Source organism: Triticum aestivum, chromosome 5D, assembly GCF_018294505.1.
Source record: "Triticum aestivum cultivar Chinese Spring chromosome 5D, IWGSC CS RefSeq v2.1, whole genome shotgun sequence".
In the NCBI taxonomy this organism is placed as follows: Eukaryota; Viridiplantae; Streptophyta; class Magnoliopsida; order Poales; family Poaceae; genus Triticum; species Triticum aestivum.
In genome coordinates, this window is record NC_057808.1 from 434744649 (window position 1) to 434757529 (window position 12881).

At 47.2% G+C, this 12881-nt stretch overlaps 1 pseudogene across 1 annotated transcript; it reads right to left on the minus strand.

The window, feature by feature from the left end:
• Window positions 1-401: 401 nt before the first annotated feature.
• LOC123122442 (uncharacterized) lies at window positions 402-11702 on the minus strand (annotated as a pseudogene). The gene is made up of 12 exons (XR_006460211.1): window positions 11660-11702; window positions 10483-10625; window positions 9395-9824; window positions 9063-9346; window positions 8399-8848; window positions 7862-7988; window positions 5831-5845; window positions 4432-5006; window positions 3783-4112; window positions 3372-3539; window positions 978-2811; window positions 402-857 (listed from the first exon to the last, which is right to left on the minus strand). The product of XR_006460211.1 is annotated as an uncharacterized protein (transcript).
• Between the last annotated feature and the right edge of the window lie 1179 nt (window positions 11703-12881).

Consider the following 12881-nt stretch of genomic DNA (forward strand, 5'->3'; position numbering starts at 1 on the left):
GCTTGCAAGTACTCTGATGATGACGCAACTTTGAGGCAGGGGCTACCATCAAACCAGATGCTTGGTATGCAAACAAGAAACCATGCCAATATTCAATGGGACGTTGCACCGGCCCAAAAGATACAAGAAAGACAAAACCAAAACTGTTACAGGTCGCATATAAATCTCTCTTAATCAGCATGGATGTGTGGCCTTTTGCTGTGCCAAAAGAAAATCAGAAGCACTGTCAAATGCCAGACTGGGAACTTACCATTCTAATTCTGATGAGAACAGAACGCAGGGGCAGCGGCACAACAGCCGCGCCAGCCCACCAAAGCGCCATCCCATTGACAGCGCTTCCAAAAACCAGCAAATCAATCACATAGATAGATGAACACTGTTAAGCCAGAAACAAATAGATAGATGGATGAACACTGGACGACACAGAATTTAAGACACCAAACAATCTGTACATCTCTCAGCACGACACCGAGTTCCAATTTGTGACTTGCAGGGGTTATTTCAGTTTTCCTCCCCTCATAACAGAGAGTACCTGCATTTCCTGCGCACAGAAAACACTTATCACCCTACCGACGACGGTGGGAGGTGCCGTGCAGCCCGAGGTTTGGCATCCAACACAACAACATTATTCGGTCACGACAAGGTAGCAAAAAAACGCGTATCCGCTTAATCCTGGGAGTCCTGATCAAGAGATGCGACGAGGATCGGTTCCCTGGCTAATTGCTGTCCGAAGTCGGCACATACTACAAAACAGGTAGGTAGGTAGGTCACCCAACAGACATATGCAGGAAGACGGCACCAACAACAGAAAACCCTTGCTTGGAGTTCCACCACAACGGAGCAGCAACTGTAACACCCTGTACAAGAAAAACAAAGAAAAGAAATGGTCATAAGACGAACGCGTTACTTGAGGCAAAACAAGGAGAAGCAGGCATCATAATGTGAAAAAGAATGATTCTCCACGAGATCCTTCTTACCTGAGAGCAATGACAATCTCCAACGATCGGCAAGCCATATGTACACGGTGTATGTACAACAGCCAGCCTGCCTTCACCTTGTGTACAAGGCCTTGATGTCCTGGCGCATTGCCCTGTTGTCCAGCAGCTCGTCCCCACAGTCGTCGATGTCGATTTCGTTCAGCTGGAAGCCCTCCGACGTGCAGCGCTGCTCGCTCCATTCAAACCACAGCTTCGGTATCACCTCCTTCTTGACCGCAGTTTTATGGGTGTTCTCCTCCGGAGAGTCAGCTGCTACGAGCCTGTAGACAAACACTTTCTTCTGCTGTCCAGGCCTGAACGCCCGCCCGATTGCCTGACGGGTAACGGAGGGGTTCAAGTGAACATCTAGAATGACCACTCTCGATGCGCCCACCAGGGAGATGCCCTCCCCACATGCCTTGATAGAGCCAAACAGGACTTTTGCATCAGCAGAGTTGTTAAACTGAGCCACTGTCAGTTCTCTTTCTTCCATAGTACATTTACTATCACCACGGATCACAAACATCTCCTTTCCTACATGCCAGCCCCTTGTCTTAACCAGTAGCCTTTCCAAAAATTTCATGGGAAGTAGGTACTGACTGAAAGCAAGGACCTTCTCTCCTGCAGATTCCGCAAGTGCCAGGATATTGGTGAAAAATCTGGCCTTCACACCGTCGGCCACATTGATAGACTGGACCAGACTATCAACAGCTGCATCCGTCAAGTTGGAAGCCCTGTCTGCCGCTGCGACTTCTGACATTTCAGATAGACATGGATGCATGTACAGGGCAGTTCCTACTGCATTTTTTTTGAACTTCTCGTAGGCTTCCAACTTGTGAACGATTTCTTTCTGCTTGGGACTGAGTTTCAAGAAGACACTGAAGTCTACAAGGCCAGGTAGGTCATCCAAGATATCACCCTTGTAGTAGTGAAGCACGTCTTTTGTTAGTTCTCTGAGACTTCTAATGACGTTTACTTTTCTCGTGATGTCACCATCATGCAGCAGGGTCTCTTCTACCGACTCATTGAATTTATCAGTGTCTTCTTTTGAAATCCTGCGACCTGATATTGACACTTGACTCATTATACGAGCAACGATAGGACGAGATGAATCCTTCTTGAGAAACTTTGGGCGTACAAGGTTCATGATGTTGAACACTTCTGAGACATGATTCTGGAAAAGTGTACCAGATAGGACAACCTTGCGTGGAGTTTGTACTCTCTGCAGTGATTCTAGCACATTAGTTGACTCAGTCCTAGGTAAATGGCCCTCATCCATTATAAGTAGGTTCGGGACCTTAAGCAACCTCTCCTGGCATCCAGCTGCAACGGCGCCACCCTCGTCACTGCTAATGATCCAAGAGAACTGAGTGTAGCCCACCAAGAGGATACTCCTTTTGGCTTCCCAAGACTTGAGGATTTCCAACTGCTCTGCTCTGGTCTTGACAGAATACAAATCATACAGTGGTATGTCCTCCACTTGCCACTGTTGAAATTCCCTTTTCCAAGTACCTAATATACCTTTAGGGAGTACAACGAGAGGCCTTCCAGAGGGATATTTTGCCAAGAAGCTCTGAATAAAACTGATGAGCATAAATGTTTTCCCCGAACCAGGCGCATGAGCTAGAATGCAACCTCCTGGTTTGTCAGAGACCAAATTCTTGACCAGAAAGTGGAAACCTGCCAACTGATGTGGTCTCATTTGCTTTTCATGTCTTGGATGAATAGCAATGTCTAAAGCATTGAGTTCCTCAGCGACTCTAACATCACCAGTGACAATCTCGTCAGAATCCTTTGAACGCTTTTCAGAGAAATATGATCTTGACCTTGATGCCTGACATGAGGTGAACATAATGTCAATTGATCGTTCCAATCATACGCTTAAACTTCAAGTCATTCCAAAGTTTATATTATGCCATCATGACATTTCTGAAAAATTATAATGCATAGCAGTAGATACAGAATATCGGAAAATAACAACTACATGCGCTATACTAGAAAAGTTTCTTCATGCTAGAAATACAGGAATAACCAAAATAACAACCCACGAGGTCCAGCGTCAGGCTCTGCGGCATGAGCAAATGTGTCGATTTTGCCGGATAAGATGGCATGGACTAATTCTCATGTATGATTGGCATATTGTGCCCCTTTAGGCACTTGGCTCTTATAAAAACAGATTTTGTTCAAACAACACAATAGTGTAATGCAAAATAAAAAATGTATTTGAAATCAGTTTCAGCACACCAAATGGATCCCACACGTTCCTGTGGGCCACTTTGCTTGTTGCTAAAAGAAATGCTTGGTAAGAACTTCCAAAAAATTAAAAATACATATGTTGCTAAACGGCCTCAGAGTTACAGAAGCATCATCACATATCTTAAACAAATAAGATACCTTTCTCCACTGATAATCAATGATAGTGTCAGCCCTTTTCACAATCAAACCGCAGACACGGCATACATGGCCCAGATCTTCATGAATCTGTATATCATGATTGCAAGCGTTGTCCACCTCTTTCTCACCCACTTCTTTCTCATTGGCTGCCTCTTCAAGTGTGTCGAGCTGGCCAATAAATGTAACTAAATGGTTATGCCAAACAACATAAATCCAAATAAACAATTTAGGGAAAATAAAGTACGCAGATTTCTCTTATTGAGCTAAGCTCTCATCTATCCTCAAACTTTACAAGTTGAATCAATTTGCAGACAGAGCATGCAATTATAAGCACAACTATTAAATTACAAAATGATATGTTTCAAAATGCTGCAGCAACAAAAGTCGTAAGTCTGTGATTATAATTTGTACCTTAGAGCTTTCAAGTGCCACTGAGTACTCATTCCAAAAATCTTCAAGGCCATCACTTTCCTGTTCTTGTATATGCTCTTCCTCCATAGGCTCATCTTCCCCCATAGGCTCATCTTCCTCCACAGGCTCGTCTTCCCCCGCAGGATTGTAACGTTCTGAGGGCAAATCAAATACTGCTGGATTTGCTTCATTTTTTCCTTTTCTTTTTCTTGGCACAATTTCAACATCCCCATCTACCTGGGAGCTTGGATCAACTTTTCGTTTTTTTCTCTCCTTAGGAAGTGGAGGGAGAACTTGTGTTTCTGCTATTTTCTCCTTATGGGTAGCAACCTACATTGAGCAGCAAGAGTTACAGCTGGAAAATGAAAACTTTCAGCTTTGAATTGGAATAGATTGAGCAAATATCAGACAATTAAACTCCATTATTTTCATTACAAGACAAAGGGTACTTGTGAACTAAGATGCGACAAATAACTATGGATGAACATTTAAAAAAATTGAAAACAAAGACACCAGTTTCAGTGTCCTTCAGAGATACTGATCAAGCGGTTGATACTACTAGTTTGTCAGTACAAGCATGTAGAACAAAAACAACAATATAACTCTTGGTAAAAATTCAGTAAAAATATTGCAAGTGAAAAGTACATACAGCCAGATCATGGATACGTTCCTCCTCAGGTCTTTTCTGCAATATAACTCTCTCAAACAGAACTGCTGATGGTTGATAGCTGGTAACAGGATACTGATTCACTAAAGTTGCACTTGGACTGTATGGAACAATTTGACTGTTTTGGTCTCTAACAGGCATTGTCTCATTTATTACTTCATCAATTCCTTCTGTTACCACCCTCATGAGAGCACCAGCCTGTTCTGATGGTATCAGATGTTTATTTTTCTCAGGTGTGAGCTGTTTGTTTTTCTCAGGCGTCAGATGTTTGTGTGCTTCTGTGCTTTCATCTTCATCATCCGAATCAAGAACTATTACACTCTTTTTCTCTTCTCTTTGCTCGATAGAATTGGCCATATTAGTTTCAGCACTCGGCCCATAGCTCAGAGCAGGCTCGGGCAGAGTCGAAAGGAAAGTCAACAATTGGACCTTCTGAGCATACAAGCGGTCCCACTCCTCGGTAACACTGCCACATCCCCAACTGTGAACCCTATTTCCAGTAAGTGAAAGATTATTGATGGGGTCGGAACACTTCCTTTTTCTGCGGTAATACATGCCTACAGAAACACATGACTGATTAGTTATCATACAAGAGAGAAGAAATAAATTTGCACTTCTGCTGATGTTCCATATAAGACGCACGCAAGGTGGACAAGAAAAAATGTGGGATGCGTACAAGGCAATCGTAAGTAGAAGCACAGACAGGTTACATGTGGAAAACTATAATGATCATAAAATGCAGCGGCCATTATGTAGTACTCGACCCACCACTTGTTTAACACAAGCGTAGTAATTGATGAACAAATAGGCACTTTATTCATCAATTCTTTCTCATAGGTTTACTAGGTATCCTTATTTTTGGCATCGAGCTCAAGTAGTAATGGAACTTTATGCATAAAGCTAGTAGCTAGTAGAGATACACTTGAGATATCACCTACGGTAAATTCAGTCCAAACTCAAATGCTGTTCTTTGCTTCTAATCATGCACAGAATACCCAGAAAAAGAGTGTCTAAAGAAAAGAAAAACACAAAGGTGATGTGATTGAAAGGGCAGTGGAAATACTTCAACTGGGCAAACTATATTCACACTGGCATTTCAAAGAGCAAAGTTGCTTCAATACCTACAAATATACAAGCTTGCAAACAACGATGTACCAGCAGGAAACAGATCACCACAATAACACCCATGACCGTATCCAGCATACCAAAGAACAATACTCATGAAACAAAAAACAAAGAACAACATGTAGACTCGTGTACTGTATGGGCCATGAACCATACACCATACAAGTGACAAGATAATAAAGTAGAAGAACTATTTTCTAAACTAGTGAAATTCAGCAATGGCATACCAAATAGGGGATTGATATCAACAACTTACAATGAATGAGAAAAACTGCAGAAACAAAACAAGCAATCCACTATAGAGATGAAATAATTATGAAGGCGGTAGCCGGCAAGCAAGGTGAGGCCCCAGATACCGTAAATTTCAATCTCAGCCGGATGGTTTTAGTGGCAACTGGCAATCAACCTCTCCCCTCACCCTAGCTCTCAAACTAAACAAAAGAAGTCCAAAGACAGCAGGTTCAGGCCACAAAACTTGTTTCAAATGCTATTTGCAGAGAAGAGCGCGAAGATTGCTAATTGTCAGCCTACATCGTGCTCAAGCAACAGCTTTCGTAATATGAGTCAAAATAACTTCCAGATGGTAAATTGGGATGTTAACATCATTTCAGTATTCCATATAAAGTACTGTATAAGCATCTACCATTCCCTATGGTTTGGCACGATAAGAAAGCATCGATATAGAGTGCATGACACGCACAGGTCACATAAACAACTGAGCAGAATACCTAAATCACAAACAGCGATATCTCTGCTTCACCGATTTCACATACAAAAAAAGATTCCATCCTTGCACTTCCTAGAAATGTGTTTTAGCAAACACTATAGTGGTATTTCCTCCGAAGAAACCAGACAGGAAAACAAAAGCAGCCGCTAACCTAGCTCGATTCAAGCAGAAGACTAGGACAAATAGTTGCCATTCGGCGTGGGAAAAATCCCCTGAATCCTTTCTTTTTTATCTCCAGGCTCCACGGGTCAAGGAAGTAGTCTGCCCCCACAATTTCTAAACTTGAGCAATCAGCATTACAGGGTTTGGTCCAAACTAGTCAATCCCCTTCAGAAAAAAATTCTGACCATTTCCCTTTGCTGTCCGATTTTGGAGCAAAGGTGACCCTTCCCCCCTGATCCAAAATGGATGTGGTCTTGTCGCCCCTGACAAAAACCCTAAATCCCACACAGCCCACCCTCCTATTCCCCACAAGGCCACAACGCAAGCGCAATCCAGTATCCGTGAATCCATCCAAACCCCATGCCCCCGCCTTTCCATTACGCCCGCCGCCCGCAACCCAAACCCCATGCCGCCCGCGCAGGGGTGGCAGGGAGAGCCACCACGGCGGGATCACGTCAAGTCGAGGGAGAGGAGGAGGAGGGGGAGCGGGAGCGGGACGGGAGGAGGACGCTCACCGGAGGGGTCTGCTGGGGGGTCTTCGCCGGGGGCAACGTCCATGGCTGGCCGCTGGCGGCGAAGAGGCGAAGGGTGAGGGCTGGCAGCGACGAGGCGAGGGGCTGACGGCGGCGACGAGGCGAGGGGGAGGGCTGGCGGCGGCGACGGCGACGAGGCGAGGGGGTGGCGGCGGCGACGGCGACGAGGCGGGGGGGAGGGCTGGAGGCGCGGTGAGCGGCGCCGTGATTTATGGGGTTATTCGATAAAATGTCCGCCTTTTACTCACTCTGTCCATTCGATAAAAGGCTCTATTTCATTTTAGGGTTTTATCCAATGACTACTTTGCCCCTATTCCCTCTCCCTCTCCTCTTTGAAAAAACAAACCCTAAAATTCCCAATCATACACACAAAAAATCTCGTGATTAAGGCTAGGATTGCAACTAAAGTGAGGCTGTAACAAGGTAGGTTTACAAGGTCTCAAGGGTTGGGAACGAGCAACGTACTAGCATCTGAACTAGTTCGGTTAGCCAGGAGAGATTTCCGCGCCTTTTTCTATTAATGATCTCCCGGTTTGTTATTATTAGCTAGTTAATAAATATTATTGGCTAGTTAATAAAGCAATCTCGTCTCACATGTTTTCTTTTCATTATCTGATAGCGAGCATAAATACCAAAAAAGAACGCGGTCGAAATAATCTAGCAATAATAGTTTCACGACTGATGTCGAAGTACATAACAAAACAATTACAACTCCTTTCATTGAGGCACGTGGTTTCTTGTTCCATGAGAGTGAAAATGTTCCATTCTTTCATATAGTAGGGGTTAAACAATAGTAAGAAATTTAGGTTCATAATAAAGAGTTCAGTGGCAGTAGATTGAGTAACACCTAGTAGCGAGGCCCTACCCATTAGAGCAACTCCAACGCGCCGACCCGAATGGACGATGCTTTTGTCCGCTTTTTGTCCATTTGGGTCGGCCGCCCGCTCGGCGTCCGTCCTGTTTTTCTTTTGGATCGGCAGTGCACCCAACGCCTGCGACCCATTTTATGTTCGCGCACAAATTTGAAAAAGGCCCGCGGCCGCCAGCGGCCATCCGTCGTCCAGAGTTCATGTCGGCACCATGCCAGCGGCCAGCATACAATGCCAGCTTCAAAAAACACCACACAGTTCATGCTGACGCACTTGCCAGCGACTGGCACACATGTCAGCACACAAAAAGGGGCGGGAGTTCGACCACGCCATCGCGGCCGTGGTCATGCCAGCACACTTGCGGGCATACAAAAAGGATGGCGTTAGCCGCCATAGATCACTCATCGTCGAACTTGAGCATGTCGGCCTGCATCTTCTCGAACCACGACCTCTTCCTTGGCGACATGGTGTTGAGATCCACCTTCATGATCTCCACCCCCCCCCCCCCCCGTCTTCATGCTAGCGAGAGCCACTTCTTTCGCCTTGGTCTTGGCATTGGCGGCCTCGATCTCTAACATCTTGGCTTGCTTCTCCGCCTCCATCTCAAGCATCCTCGTTTGCTTCTCCGGCTCCATCTCAAGCCTCCTCCTTTGGATCTCCATGAAGGCGTTCATTTGCTCTTCCTTGTCTTTCCGGCGCTTCTCCTCCCTTGAGTCTTTCTTGGTCATCATGTCCTCCACGCTTGTGATCAAGGCGATCGACGCCGCATCCCGCTTGTCCTCCTTCTTGGTGTTTGTCTTTCCCCGCGGTCGTGCCTTCTCGCCCTCCCCAACCTCCTCCTCGGCTTTCTTCCACCCACGCGCCATGATGGCAGCAAATTGCGCCTTGAACTTCTCCTCGTCTTTGATGACCCTCCAACAATGGGAGAGGTGGAAGGACTTGCCTTCATGTTGCACCTTGAATGCCTCCAAAGTTTGGAATGCCTACAAATGAATTGCATGCACGCATATTGACAAATGGATATGGAAATGGACATGCAAGCGTAAACGGAATGACACAAAGAGGGGCGCTTGCATGCATACCATGACTTGCATGCCGATGCCGCTCACCGGGCGTGCCTTGATGCTCGCAAGAGTGGCACAAAACTTATTGCACTCTTGTTGGATCACCTTACATCGCTTCAAAATGGACACCCACCCGCGCGTGCTTTGCATTTGGTACGGCGGAAACTTCTTGCGTTCATGGAACTAGCGATGGACACGAGTCCAAAAGGTTGATGCCTTTTGTTCTGCGCCGGTCTTGGGGTCTTGCCCAATGTCCCTCCAACACTCACAAAGAAGCTTGTCCTCGGCCGTCGTGTATGACTTTGTCCACCTGCTCTTGCGCTTCGGCTTCACCCCGGCGGCTTGGTTGGCGAGCTCGTCCTCGAACAAAGGCTCCCCGTCGATGTCCAACTCATCCTCTTCCTCGAGGCCGTAGTCCTACAGAAACTCGTGGTCGAGCAGGAAGCCGTCCAGGTCCAGGCCGACCTGATCTCGCATGAAGGCGTCTTGCATGCCAGATTGATCAAAGGTCGACGGCGTGAACAACCCTCGGTCATCCTGGCTTTGTGTCTCGTCGGGATCGTAGCCAGCCACGGCGACACCGCCAACGGCCTCCATACCGCCCTCGAAGATGATGTTCTGCATGAAATCGTCATCGCCGGCTGCCGGCATACTGTCGAACAGGTTGTGGGCGCCAGGGATCATGTCGGCTGGCATCTCCCGCGCGCGTTTCCTCGCGCCCACCGGATGACGAGCCACCGGCTACCGGGGTGGCGTTGAGGTCGATGGGCACGGGCGAGGGCGTGGAAGGTGCCACCACGCTCACCTCCAACGAGCATTCCCCGGAGAGGCGGGAGGCTTGCGGGTAGACGTGGAAGCCGGGGATCGGGGTGAGTCGCTGACGCGCGGGGCGACTCTGGCAGCACCATTCGAGGAAACACAGATGAGCCAGTGCTGGTCGCGGCTATGACAGCGTTGACGAGCCCGTGCTGGCCAGGGTTTAACCTTAGGTACAACAGCGCCTTCCTCGTTGCCTCAGCAACACGGGCATTGGTGTCCTCCTGCTGCGCGGCGGCGACGATGGCGGCCGCGGCCGTTGCTTCGTCCCTTGCGTCCGTCGCGTGCCTCCGGTCTTTTCTCTTCGCCGACTCCCTGGCCCGCTGCTCGGTCGTCAGCTTCTTCTTCGGCTTGGTCGCGGTGGCGGTCTTGCGAGGGGCGCGAGGCTTGCCTTTGCCGGAGGGGGCGGCATGATGCCGGACGAGGCGAGGCCGGTGGCGGCATCGAGGTAATCATCCATGGCGAGCGGCGGGAACGCGCGCGGGCGGGAGGGTTTTTGGGGAAAGTGGAGGGAAGTGGTGGAGGCTGCCGCCGACTAGCGGGCCAGGGGGAGTAGTTGGCGCGCGTTGCGCGCGTCCGTCTCGTGTCCACGCCGATGCAAATGAGGCTCAAAAATGGGCTGGGAATGGGTCGGCAGGCAGACGGAAATAAGATGCGCGTCCGTTTGGGTCGGCGGGTTGTGCCGACTTTTCTGTCCGCGCCGACCCAAATGGACGCGCGCAGACGAAATGGGTCACCGCATTGGAGTTGCTCTTAGTATTGCGTGTAAGTGCTTCATTGTAGATACCAATGATGGGGTTTTGGTTGTGGTTGCAAGGTTCTAGCCACGTGGCGTCGTCAACACTTGTGTTTATACGGTTGTCACAGTGCCTCCTTACATCTGCAAGTTAGGTTTACCCATAGTCAGTGAGGTGTCTCATTTTTGGAAGTCACTTTCTTTGGCATGTGTGTACATGTCCCGGTGATAGGGTACAACTTGTGATGGGCACTCCTCGTTCGGATGGGCCAGTCAACCTTTGGAGCTGTTTTAGTATGGATGGTGAACAGACGAACTACCCAAGCTCTGATTATGACGTAGGGTACCGTGTGCAGTTTTTTGTTTTTAACTTTGGTTTGTTGTATATGTGGTTTTTTACGTTTATCAGGGCTTAGCTAGGTTCGTATGGGTGATTAGCGCTGACAGTTAGGCACACATGCATGGTAGTGGTGGTCGTGTAGGATGGGCAAAGTAGGCACTCAAATAATCATATATACGGGGCCGATAAAGTAGGTATTAAAGGTTGCAGCTTCACAATGTCATCCACTAGGCATGCTTGAAACGGGGCACATGGTAGTGGCCAATATGAGAGGTTGTAACATAAAAGAAGGTACATCAACGGTAAAAGAAAAGATGAATTGGTTCAATGGTGGCATGGCCACCGACTATTCGTTTTGCAAGGAATCTTTAGAAACAAAACTGAAAAAAGGCACTTCGGAGCATGAATCACAAAGAACCACTATCTCTATTCTTGATTGATATTAGTACCGACCTATACCCATAGCCTCTATGATTTGCTTCCATTGTACTTGATTTTTACCTTGTGCAAGGGTGCTCAAATGATCGACCTCGTGCAAGCTAATAATAAATACTTCATATCATGATTCACATCACTTCCCAAACCCTAAATCCCATACCACCATGAACCCTAAATCCACCCTCCCATTCCCCACAACGCAAGCGCAATGCAGTATCCATGAATCAGCCCCATGTATGGTCTAATGCTAAGCCCCGCCTTTCCATTACACCCGCCGTCTGCAACCCAAACCCCATGCCGCCCTCACAGGGGTGGCAGGGAGAGCCACCATGGCGGGATCACGTTAAGTCAAGGGAGAGGAGGATGAGGATCGGGAGCGGGAGGGGACGAGGACGCTCACCGGAATGGTCTGATGGGGGGTCTTCGTCGAGGGCAACATCCATGGCTGGCCGCTAGCGGTCAAGAGGGAAGGGGGAGGGCTGGTGGCGGCGGCGACAAGGTGAGGGAGGGGAGGGCGGACGGTGATAAGGCGAGGGGGGCTGGTGCATGGTGAGCGACGCCGTGGTTTATGGGATTATTCGAAAAAATGTCCACCTTTTACTGACTCTGTCCATTCGATAAAATGCTCTATTTTATGTTAGGGTTTTGTCCAATGACTACTTTGCCCCTGTCCCCACTCCCTCTCTCCTTCTCTAGGAAAAAACCCTCAAATGTCCAATCATAGGCCAAAATCTCGTGATTAAGGCTAGGATTGCAACTGAAGTGAGGCTATAACAACATAGATTTACGAGGTCTCAAGGGTTGAGAACGAGCAACGTAGTAGCATCTGAACTAGTTAGGTTATCCATGAGAGATTTTCGCGCCTTTTTTATATTAATGATGTCCATGTATGTTATTATTGGCTAGTTAATAAAGCGATCTCATCTCTCATGCATGTTTGCTTTCCGTTAGCTGATAGCGAGCATAAATACTAAAAAAGAACACGGTCAAAATAATCTAGCAATACTAGTTTCACAACTGCTGTCAAAGTACATAACGAAACAATTATAATACTCCTTTCATTAAGGCACGAGGGTTTCTTATTCCACGAGAATGAAAATATGTTTCCATTCTTTCATATATTAGGGGTTAAACAATACTAAAGATTTTGGGTTCATAATAAAGAGTTCAGTGCAGTAGATTGAGTAACACTTAGCAGCGAGGCCTTACCCATCAGTATTCCGTGTAAGTGCTTCATTATAGATACCAATGATGGTAGTTTGGTTGTGGTTGCGGGGCTCTAGCCACGTGGGGTCATCAACACTTGTGTTTATACGGTTGTCTCAGTGCCTCCTTACATCTGTAAGTTAGGCCTACCAATAGTCAGTGGCGTGTCTCACTTTTGGAAGTCACTTTTCTTTGGTTTGTATGTACATGTCCTGGTGATAGGGTACAACTTGTAATGGGGCACTCCTCGTTTGGATGGGCCTGACAACCTTTGGACTTGGTTTGGTATGGATGGTGAACCGAAGAACCAAATCTCTGACTATGACGTTGGGTATCTTGTGTTGGTCTTCACATCTCAATATACTAAAGTAAAGAATGAATGCAACAATTTCATATAGTGTGCAGTTTTTTTGTTT